Consider the following 12585-nt stretch of genomic DNA (forward strand, 5'->3'; position numbering starts at 1 on the left):
TAGAATTAGTCGTGATTTAGTTTGGATAATTTTTTTATTAAATAAATTAATTTGATTTCTGAAATGTTGAAATTAAGTCAAATTAATTAAGTCGATTTTTTTATCACTTTCATTTTTTTATTTTTTTTTCTATTTGGTTTTGGTCGATAATTTGATTTTTCAAACGTTGAAATTAAGTCAAATTAATTAAGTTGATTTTTTTATCACTTTAATTTTTTAATTTTGTTTTCTATTTGGTTTTGGTCGATTAGAATATATATGATAATGGAAGAAATTGATCTAATTATATATAGGATCCTTCAAAAAATGTATGCATTATCTAAGAATTTAATTATTTCTAAGAAATATGATAAATTCGTTCCAACGATTTTATTTTTTTACAAAAAGTTAAAAATTTAGTTGTGATATACTATGTCTTCATGATGCTTGATTTAAATAAAAATAATCAATTAAAAAGACATAAGTTATTTTGAACATGAAAATTCATTCTTGACATTCTTAAAATAAAAATATAAATTAAAATACTAAGTAAATGCAAATAACTTGATTATTATAAAGAGAAATACCTGAATAGAACAAAAAAAAAAATTAAAATATTTATAACATTTTTTTAATTTAATTTTTTTTTATATATGATGAAAAAAGTTATATTTAAAAAATCAATGTATAATCTTTTATAAACAAACACAAAACAAAATATCTAAATTCTCATATTTCGTATATATCATTCTATAAAATACATACAGAAAAATAAAAGGTTCAAGAAATTAATGCGCAAAATTTTACGATTTTTTTATTTGTAATTTCATTACCTTCAATTTCTTCCATTTCATTCGAAATTTTCTCGCCACATTCACTTTATTTTTTCTCTCAAATAAATAATACCGTAAAATATGCATATTAGATATTTTGGGCAAGTTTTAAAAATTCTTTATAACTCTGACAAATGAAGTAACGTAGAGGAGGAAAAAAGAAAGTCGATGGAAATTTTTTAAAAATGAATGAAAAAGAGTAAGAAGATGAAAGAAAATGAAATAGTTAAGGTATGGGTCCCATTTGTACATTTGGCAGCCAACAAAAGCCTCATACAAGTGGTTTTCTTTTTTGGAGGGAAATACAAATGGTTTTGGAGCCAAAGAGACATTTTCGTCATTTAGCCGTGTCTTGCCAATTCGTGCCAAAATTCTGTCTTGCCAATTAGCAATGCTCTTAAATTTAAAAGATCTATTAAAGAAGCAGAAAATAAATAATAACAAAAGGTATAGCATTTGCACTTCAAAACAAAAAACAAATACAAATAAAACATGAAAAAGTAGTACATTAAAATAAATACTTCAAATAAAACATGAAAAAGTACTTTAGTACATTAAACTGTTTTCTCTTTTTCTTTTTTTGTTGGTGTGAATTTTCTTTTTGTCTTGTATTGGTTCTGTTAACTTTTCGTACTAGAGTATCATTTATCTGACATCTCGAATGGCAATTTGGTTGAAGGAGTTGATCTTTAATTTTGTCAGAATATTTAGTTCACTTCAATAACATTTTACTTTTTTCATGTTTCATTTTCTTATAAAAGCATTGCCCTTTTCCCTTTTTATCATTATTTGGTTACGAAGGTTTCGAGTCCTTTATATGGACTTGGCATCTTTCCATTTCTCTTTTCTCTATTTTATCATATTCTTGCTTAGATTAGAGACACATGATATAAGTTAAAACTAATGGGTATGATTTAATTGACTAAACTAAGACACTAACCAAGATAGACACATGGTATGAAGCGATTACAGGCTTAGCACTTAAAAGACTATCTAATATTAGCATGTGCCTAAGTCATAATGTCTCTCTTGAAGCTGATTGGGGCAAGTTGGCAAAGGCTCAAAGATTGATTGTTGATCCTCCTGAGTAGGGGTGTACAAAATCGAATCGAAAATCAAATTAAACCGTAAATCGAGTCAAACCGAAAAAAAACCTACTAGTGGTTTGGATTGACTTGGTTTGGTATTGGAAAAAAAAATCCGACTATATTTGGGTTGGTTTGGTTTTAACTAAAAAAAATCAACCCGAGACCAAATCAACCCGATATTATATATGTAATTATAAAATTTTATTTTATACATAAAAATATTTACTTTGATATAATTTCAAAATATTTCTTATACTATTTCATAATTTTTATCTTTTAATACATTATTTCAAGTTTAAAAACTTCGCATTCGGAATGGTATAATAAAGATTATAGTTCATAGATGTTAATAATTATAATAAAACTTAAATCAAAATCAAATTAATACTAATGCAAAAAGAAAATCAATTCAACACTAAAAATGACAATAATATTGAATATTTGTTCTTTAGTTTTACATTGGTTTAGACAATTAAAATACATAATCTAATTTTAATTTTCCTTAAATATTTAGTAATGTAACTAATACTTATTAAACTTATTTTAGCATGATTAAATACATTTAAATTATGATCATTTTCATTATGACTTTGCAATATTTATTTTATATGATGATTTCATTATTATTTTTTATTGAATATTTTTGTGTCATCAGTACTCATCTCATATTTTGTGTTATTTTTTTAAGAAACACCTTAGATAATTGTATTTTGGTTGGACTAATAATTGTATTTTGGTTGGACTAAAGAAATATTTGGAGCACAAGTTAATTATATGTTTGTATGCAAACTTTACTGAAAAAATTCAAAAATCTGAAAAAAAAACCCGAGGGTTATTAGTTTGGTTTGATTTATAAATTTAAAAATTTGACACAATGGTTTGGTTTGGTATTTGAAAAACCTAAACCAACCCGAGGTTGAAAAACTCGAAAAAATCCAAATTTTATTAGTTTGGCTTGGTTTATAAATTTAAAAATTTTACACAAATAGTTTGATTTGATATTTGAAAAACCCAAACCAACCCGGTCATGTACACTCCTATCCCTAAGAATCATCACGAGGATGTCCAGTTATAAGGCGGTCTGGAACAATCCTCCTTAATTTCCCGGATCATACTAAGTATTTCTCGATTTTGATTTTACCATGTGTCACGATCCAATTTGTCCCTTTACTGGACGTGATTTTTCCTCCTACAATAATGAACAAGAGTAGACAATAGACAGCGTAACTAAATATAGAATACATTAGACATTTAATTACCATGATGAAAAAAAGGTTTTTGACCCGAGTGATTTTCTATTTTTGTTCAAAAAGCAAGTTATAAAGTCAACTAACGGAAGGATCGGATACGGAGAGGTTGAAATAAGATAGAGTAATTATGTCGCAAAGTCTCCTTCGGGATGGGCTCAATTGGTTTGGAGGGTGATAATTCATACAAATGAGTCGGGATCCATCCCTCTTAATGTCTTTTGAGTTGAGTCTGTCGCATAAGACTTGCCTAGTATGATTTACCTAGTGTCTACAAAATTCTCACCACAGAACCCTTACTCGACGGGAAAAAACTGTGACAAAAATTATACCAATTGCGGTGGTTCGAGAAAAAATAAAAATTATGTCACAAGTACCCTTAAACAATGGTCTGAGTATCATTATTGCCATTCAAGCGTGGTCGGGTCCCTCAATCACAACCTATGTTGTATCACTATTTTTTGAATCCTTTGATAAATGTGGTAAAACAGAGTATCGATCTTATTCTAATAATGAAAGAGCAAGGTGCTTTTTTATAGATACAAAATACAGGAATAACCGATGTAGTTAACTCCTACGAGAATACAAACTATATACCTAGAAGAGTCCTATACGATACAAATTGTGTACCAAATCTTGATAATTCAAAATTCAACCTAATGTATATATATAACTAACTACCAAGTACACTATTACGCCCCCTCAAGTTGGAGCATGGAGGTCCCGAATGCTCAACTTGGCAATCAATATTTGAAACTGGTGCGCACCTAAAGCTTTAATAAAAACATCACCAAGTTGATGTTGTGTTGAAATGTGATGACAGACCAACAATCCCCGTTGAATACAATCCCGAACAAAATGGCAGTCCACCTCAATATGCTTAGTCCATTCATGATAAAATGGATTATTGGCAATATGATGTGCGGCTTGACTATCACAATATAAAGGAACTAGATCCGAATGAGGGACATATAAATCTGAAAGTAATTGTCGTAACCAAATAATCTCACAAGCAATTGTTGCCATGGAACGGTATTCTGCTTCAGCGGAAGACGCGACACTATCACTTGTTTCTTGCTCTTCCATGAAATAGGTGAATGACCAAGAAATATGATATACCCACTGGTTGAACGACGGGTGAGTGGACAACTTGCCCAATCTGAATCACAAAATCCTTTAATAGACAGACAACTTGGTATTGAAAAGAAAATGTCTTGGCCTGGTGCAAGCTTTAAATAACGCAATATTCGGAGAGCAGTTAACCAGTGATTCTGTCAAGGCCGGCACATGAATTGAGATAACAAATGAACTGAATAACAAATATCGGGCCTAGTAAAAGAGAGATAAATCAGCCTCCCAACTAATCTGCGAAAAGGCTCAAGGTCGTGAAGAGGAGAACTTTCATCCAAAGCTAAACGTTGAGGCTGCTCCATGGGAAATTTTACTGGTTTAGATGCCAGCATCCCCGTTTCTTTTAAAATATCCAGCGTGTACTTTCGTTGTGAAAGAACTATTCCTTCTGAACTGATAGCAACTTCTAGACCAAGAAAATACTTAAGAGGACCCAAATCTTTTATAGGAAACAAGATGCTAAGTAGCCTTTCAAAGCTTTAAAATTGAATGAATCATTGGTGGCAACAATGGCATCATCTACATATACAAGAACGCCTGCAAAAGAATTTCCACATCGATACAAAAATAAAGAAGTGTCAGCCTTGGATTGTGTAAAGCCAAATCTTAAAATAGCGGTAGAAAACTTAGCAAACCACTGCCTTGAGGCTTGCTTTAATAAATAAAGTGACCAACGAAGGCGACAAACTCTAATATCTTCAGCTGACAAATATCCAGGTGGTGGTTGCATGTAAACTTCTTCATGTAAATCTCCATGAATAAAAGCACTATGCACATCCAGTTGATGGAGATCCCAATTTTGCACAACTGCAACGGCTAAAAGGATACGAACTGTAGTGAGTTTGGCAACTTGAGCAAATGTTTCATTATAATCTAAACCTTCTACTTGATTGTATCCTTTAGCGACAAGGCGCACCTTATAACACTCAATTGATCCATCAGAGTTAAACTTAATTTTTTAAACCCATTTACAACCAATAGCTCTTTTATGTATAGGGAGATGTTCTAATATCCATGTGTGGTTTTGTTCAAGTGCTTCCAACTATTTTCTCATGGCCTTCTTCTAGTGTTCTACCTGTACTGCTTGTTTGTAAGATGTTGGCTCATTATTGTGGGTAATGGCCGAAAGAAAACATGTATGAGTTGTGGAAAAATTGGAGTAGAAAACATAGTGACATAAAGGATAAACTGGACCAATACTTGAGCAAGTTGTGTTGGATGAGCCTGAAGAAGAACCTTTATTACTGTTAGAGAGTTTAACTAGAAAATCTTTAAGATGAGCTGGTGTTACGCCCCCTAAAAATAGTAGGTGAAACTAGAGCCTTACGTGAGGGTTTTTGAGTTTGATGTGAGGGTTAAGGTTGTAAAGCGAGTTCCCGAGCTTAGGTTGAGGTGTTTAGGGGTTAAACGTCAAGGTATGACCCCCCAAGGACCAACCAAGGGTCCTTGAGGAGGACCCTAAAGTCTAACCCCCAAAGCTGCCTAGAACTAAAAGGCTGTCAAAAATGTGGTGACCTACGGATGACACTTACTAGCGTAGGTCCATCCACACCTCGTAGGTCATGGGGTGTAGGTCAAGGCCATGATGAGGACCTATAGGTCATGAACCACGAACCTGCAGCACGCCCCGTGGACCGACTCACGGTTCGTGGGGGGCAGGTCGTAGGTCATGCTTGTACAAGTTGCCTCCAATTTGGCCAAAGGTAAGTAGTTTCAATTAATTCCTAATTTAATTATTTTATTCTAGGGTCGTTTTAATAGACTTATATAAGGTGTTTTAAACCATAACTAACCTATTAACTTCACAATCCCCAAGACCCCAAATCATAACTAACTTTATCCCCCAAAAATCCTCTCACTAAGAACCTCCATTGGAGAGCAAGAGATCAAGGTCTAGGGCTCAAGAACTCACCTTTTTCAATCAAATTGATGAAAATTCTTCAAAGGAGGTATGGTAGTGTTGATTCATGGTTAACTTTTCATCCATGAAGTCCTTCAATTTTCAATTCCAAAGTTAGAAAATTCTCCAAAGCTAGGGCTTTTATTCCAAGTCATGGATTCTTCTCAAAACGTTTTAAAATGATTCAATTGTTTTATATTATGGTTTAATTACTGATTTATGATATTTTTATGATAAATTCTACAATGAATCCATGAATTTTACAAATCCTCAAATTGGATCTTAAAGTTGGGATGTTGAATCACTTTAGTAGAATGTGGTATAATTGTGGATATAATGTATTGATTACTTGTATTATGTATTAATTAAGGAATTTCTATGGATTTTGATGTTGAATTTCCCCAAGAAATTATGAACCCCATGTCCCCAAATTGTGACCTTATGATGAGGGTAAGTTGTAGTAAGTTGAACATTATGAGATTATGTTGTATTAGTTGAGTTATTTGAATCATGTTGCCTTCCATGTTAAATGTAGTAATCCTAAATGAGATTGGTTGATTTTGATCCTTGATCCAAGAGGGGTAAGACATGAGACTTATGCCAAATTGTAGCTTTATGTGTATATTCTATGAACATGATTATACTCTAAGTTGTTGTGTGTTTAATTGTATGTGGTGTTATTGTAGAAAGACTCCACCAACATGACACATGCATTTAATGACTAGATTACTTGAGCTAAGACTATGTTCATGTCTTATATAATGAATGCTAGATGTGTTGAGTAAATGTGGTATTTAGTCCTTAAAGGGGAAATATATGATATTATACATGCTTAGTGAAAGTCATGTGTTCATGATGTAAGACCATCTTTTGAGAAAATAAAAGGATCGTGACTTTGTTGTAATTGTGGTGTAGTTGAAAGTCTATTCTCACTCACACACTTAGACATGATGATTCCATGATTGTGATGATATTATTGTGTTGATTGAAAGTTCATTCTCATACACACATAATGAGTATAATGTGAAAGTTTTCCTCACATATTGAAGATTCTAGGTTGAAAGTTAGTTCTCACCTAATTGAGTCTATCATAAAGATCTTAGGTTGAAAGTCCATTCTCACCTAATGAATCTATAAGCTATCCTTATAAATTGTGTTGGATGGAGGGTAAGATACTCCTTCATGCTTGCAAATTCAATTCAAGACTAAGTCATGTATTTGTGGGAAGTTAGCCTAGCACCGAGCGGATATTGAATATGAGATGGAATCTCCCCCGCTAGAGAGGAAGGACTTCTACAATGTATCTCATGAGATGGAAACTCCCCCGCTAGATAGGATGAAATTTTGTAGCAATCTCCTTATCCCATAACTATGTGCCCCCGTAGGTCATTTAGCCATTTGGATTCATTTCCAAGCTAATATATTTTAGTTCTACCTTAGGCAAGTAAGACACCCCTTTTCGGTGTGGGGCATACACCAAATTCCATGTTAGCTCACATAGTCTATGTCAATTGAGGCTAATTCCCACAAGGTCAAGTCTAGGATGTGCTATGGCTATTCAAGGAGTTCTACTTAGTATGGGTGGGGGTATGGGACTTCATCCATACATTGCACAAGTTGGCTTTAAGAGTAGTTATGCTAGGTTTCATATTTGTCAAGATGACTCATGTAATGAATGTGCTTGTGTCTAAATGGTAATTGCATTCGATGTCAAGGCTATTTGTAATGTTGCATGTTGCTATGAGTTGATTCTATTGATATGGTTGACTAAAAGTGAATGTTTCCTAGTCTATGAGAGATAGGCTAAGGATGAGATTACAAAAGGGTAAACATAACTGAGGATCTAAAGTGACTTGCTTAGTGTAGGTGGGATTATGGAGTCTTACGCATGCATTGCACAAGCTCGCCTTAAGATGGCTCATGAAGTGTTGCTCACATGTCATGTTAACACTAGATTGCATTGACTATGTATATGTTCTTAATGGTATCTCTTATGTACACTAGTGGTGATTGTTGTCTACCATGCTATGGCCTATGTTACTTCATGATGTCTTGTATGCTCATGATTGGGTTTTCACACTATTTTCCAAATGATGGTTTTAAACTAGCAAAGTGCATGCATTTAACAAAAATGTCCCTTTTAGCATGTTTTCAAAGGTTTTTCATGCATGGCTATCATACTTAGTACTTAATTGTGCTAACCCATATTTCTTCTAAATTTTTACAAAGTGTAGGGTTTGGAGACTTGAGTACTATTCTTGGAAGATAGGTTTCTAAGGAGCATGGGGTTGAAGATTTGGTGAGTCCTCATAGCTTCGAAGACAAACCCATTGTTACCCTTTATGTCTTTTATTTTACTTTTAGAGCTTTTGTATGGGCTATGTCCTAAAGTGTTATTCAAGTATTGTAGATGGTTTGAGACATAGTGTCATAGACTCCCGGCTATTTTTATAAAAGACTTTGATTGTAAAGAAAAGATTTAAATTTCCACAAAATTTCTTATATTCTTATGTTATGATATGCTAAGAGACGTGTATAAGGCTCTTCAAAGTTTTGTATGTCGTGTTACATCTAGGGGGTACTCTCGGATCGTAACAGCTGGTTGGGTTTTGATGTGTTGAGGTAGAGTTGGAACAATGGGTGCTCTTGATGGTTCAATAATCTGACCTGGTGATTGTTCAATAGTTATGGTGTCACTTGGAGCCAAATTTGGATGCATTATGCCTAGATCAAGATTTTCTTGTAGTGGAATTTGTCTTGGCAAAGTTTGATTAGAATCATCAATCGACAATGGCAAAGGTACTCGTGGTTGATTTTTTTTAGTGTAAAGAGTATTTTCTTTATAAGGAAAAACTCTTTCATGAAAATTCACGTCATGAGAAACAAATACTTGGTGTGTTTTCATATCATAGACCTTGTAACCTTTATGATCATATGGATAACCCAGGAAAATACAAGGTGTGGCTCTGTCATGAAATTTATCACGAGATCGTGGAATAACCGAAGCATAACAAAGACATCCAAACACATGTAAATGTGCATAAGAAGGTTTTGAGGAAAATAACAACTCATATGGGCTTTTTCTGGACAAAATGGGTGATGGTGTGTAATTTATTAAATAAGTTGTTGTTAGAACACACTCTCTCCAAAATTTTATTGGTAAACCAGCATATGGAACCTTAAGGATCTAGCGACATCAAGTAAATGTCGGTGTTTACATTCTACTACACCATTTTGTTGGGGTGTAGAGATACAAGAAAAATGATTTAAGATTCCTTCTTCCCGACAACATTGTTGAAGTGAACTATTAGTAAATTTCGTGTCGTTGTCACTACGAATGATTTTAACAAGACTATCGAATTGTCTTTTTACCATGGCAAGAGAGAAAATTAATAAATGAGAAACTTTAGTTTTAACCTTAAGCAAATACACCCAAGTAGTTGTGGTAAATCATCCACGATGGTCAAGAAATAATGAGACTTTGACAATGAAGGTGAATGATATGGACCCCATAAATCACAATGAGTCAAATCAAAAGCTTCTTTAGATTTAATAGAACTAACAGGAAATGACTTCCGAATTTGCTTAGCTCGGTGGCAAGCATCACAATAGTCATCCAACTTATTAAAATTAAAAAATTGAAGTTCTAAAATGAAAGACAAATGACTAAAAGACACATGACCAAGACGTTGATGCCACAAAACCGTCTGGTCTTTATTTGACAAAAGAGCTAGAACTAGTGCTTGGCTTTGAAAATAATAAAGGCTATTCTTCAGTTTACCCATGTCAATCAGCTTCCTCGTGGCTAAGTCCTGCAGAACACAAAAGAAAGGGAAAAAATGAGCAACACAATTCAATGATTGTGTCAACTTACTGATAGAAATAAGGTTGCAAGAAAACATGGGTACGTGTAAAACATGATTTAAGGTTATTGAAGAATTAAGAGTCACATCCCCACAAGTATTAGCAGTAACAAAAGAACCATCAGGAATAGTTATATTAGAATCAAAGAGAAACTTTATTTCATTAGACAAAAAATTATTCTGACAAGTTATATGATCAGACACTCCTGAATCTAAGATCCATTCATAATTAGCGGCAGGAAAAGTAACAGCCTTACCAGCAAAGTTAGCCATTAAATCAATACCTTTGGAGTTATTGAGGCTTAAAAGCGCCATGAGCTGGTTATATTGTTCTTTTGATAAACCACTTATTGGGGAGGATTCAATACGTTAGATAGTTTTGAGACATCACGATTACTAATCCATACACACGAGCAAGAGTTGGTAATGGTTCAGTAATTAAGATCTGAGATCGAACAACATTAAATTTGTCATTCAATCCCATTAGAAATTGATGAACCTTCTCTTTTTCCTTTATGTTATGTATTCCTTAATAGCACCACAACTGCAGTTTGGTAATTGAGAATATGATCCATACTCATCACATAATCCTTTCAATTTTGTGTAGTAAACACTCATTGTTTGATTATGTTGTTGTGTATTTACGATGTCCATCTTCAACTAGTGAACTCAAGGAGCATTCCCTTGTGAAAATCGCTCCTCCAAATCTTTCCAAAGTTCACCTGTCGTATCAAAAAAAGCTACACTACTGTGAAGGGAGGGATGAAGAGAGTTGAAAAGCCAAGATATTACCATGGAATTCCCCTTAATCTAGGTGGCTTCATTTGTAGAGTTTGTTGTGGGTCGCTGAAGACTACGATCAACAAAGCCTAACTTTAATTTAGCCAACAAGTCATTCCTCATGGCCCTCCTCCACGTCGAATAGTTATCTTGTGTGAGCAAACATGTGACCAGAGACACTCCACGATTATCAGTTGGTTGCAGCGTGTATGGAGAACTGGCAGCTTCGTTATTATTTCTTGTCATTATTTTGTTATTGTTTGCTAACATTTTGATACCATGATAAATGTGGTAAAATAGAGTATCGATCTTATTCTAATAATGAAAAAGCAAGGTGCTCTTTTATAGATACAAAATACAGGAACAACCGATGTAGTTAACTCCTACAAGAATACAAACTCTATATCTAGAAGAGTCCTATACGATACAAATTGTATACCAAATCTTGATAATCCTTATTTGATCATGTGACCAAAGGAACATGATGTACCAATTTTCAAAGAGTATATAAGTTTCCAAGACCCTTTTGGGTTAAACTAATATTCCTCTATTGATTAATACGGTCGAAATTAATAATGTAGAATGTAGAAGAGAGCAATTGACCCGTATGATTCTCATGTCGACGCTTAACGCAAAGTTTATATGCACATCCAAAAAATACAGACTTCTATGAGGTTCAATAAAAAAAAAAAAAAAGGAGAGTAATTGGAAGAGTGAATTATCGAGTTTGTAAAGGACTTCTCCCAAAGCCATGTGAAAAAAACAGCTTTTGTTCATCTTCTTGGTATAAAGCGACCACGCCCTTTTGCTTTGCAATCATTTGGTCTACTTTCCTACAATTCCCATCTATATTCTCTCCTTTTTGTAGAAATTACAATTATTCACTAAACATGAATTATAATAACCTTAAAAAAATGAGTTAAACATGCTAGAATTGTTCACTAATAGTGTATATATATAATAATTATTGCTAATTATCCCTCAAATATAGCATCATTACACATTATTACAACGGACAAAAATAAAGGAGGACATCTAGTGATTATAGTAATGTGAACAAAAGAAAGTATAAGATATATTAGTTTAGTCATCCAAATTATTGTTATACATATTTATATCACAGTACTGTAGGAACAGAGCTAGAAGTTCAGATATAAATTCGGTCAAATTAGTAGGTTTTTGTTTAAATAGTATATTTATATAAAAAAATTATATATAAATATAGTACTAATTTAGAACTCAAGCCATTAAAAAATTCATAACCCATAACATTAAAATTCTGATTCAACCGCTCACTAGATTTCTGATATGGGAAGACGAGAAACCTGCTCGTGCGGACGAGGCATTCACGCTGGCATATTATATTAGGTTTTGTGCAAAAGGACAAAAATGCTCATGTTTAAATCCAAGGAACAATTGCGTTTGGTTAGTGAAAAGATGGTACTGAATAAATTCTATATAATGTGGATCTAAAATTATTTTAGTCGACATAATTTTATTGGTAGATATTTGGATCATTAAAAAGAAAGGAGGGGGGGGGGGGATATAAGGGGTATAATACAAGACATGTGCATATTTTTTTCTTAATAACGGAAGGGTTTTATTTAATAATTATAATGAGCTTTAGCCATGAACTAATCTAAACAATGTAATTTTCTTAGCATCTCTTTCTAGTGTGGAAGATATAAACGAAGGAGATGCTTCAAAAACAAAAGGTTGTCTATTATTCATATTTGGATTCGTAGATTTCCTTCTGTATATTGC

The sequence above is a fragment of the Solanum stenotomum genome, chromosome 5, assembly GCF_019186545.1.
Source record: "Solanum stenotomum isolate F172 chromosome 5, ASM1918654v1, whole genome shotgun sequence".
Classification (NCBI taxonomy): domain Eukaryota; kingdom Viridiplantae; phylum Streptophyta; class Magnoliopsida; order Solanales; family Solanaceae; genus Solanum; species Solanum stenotomum.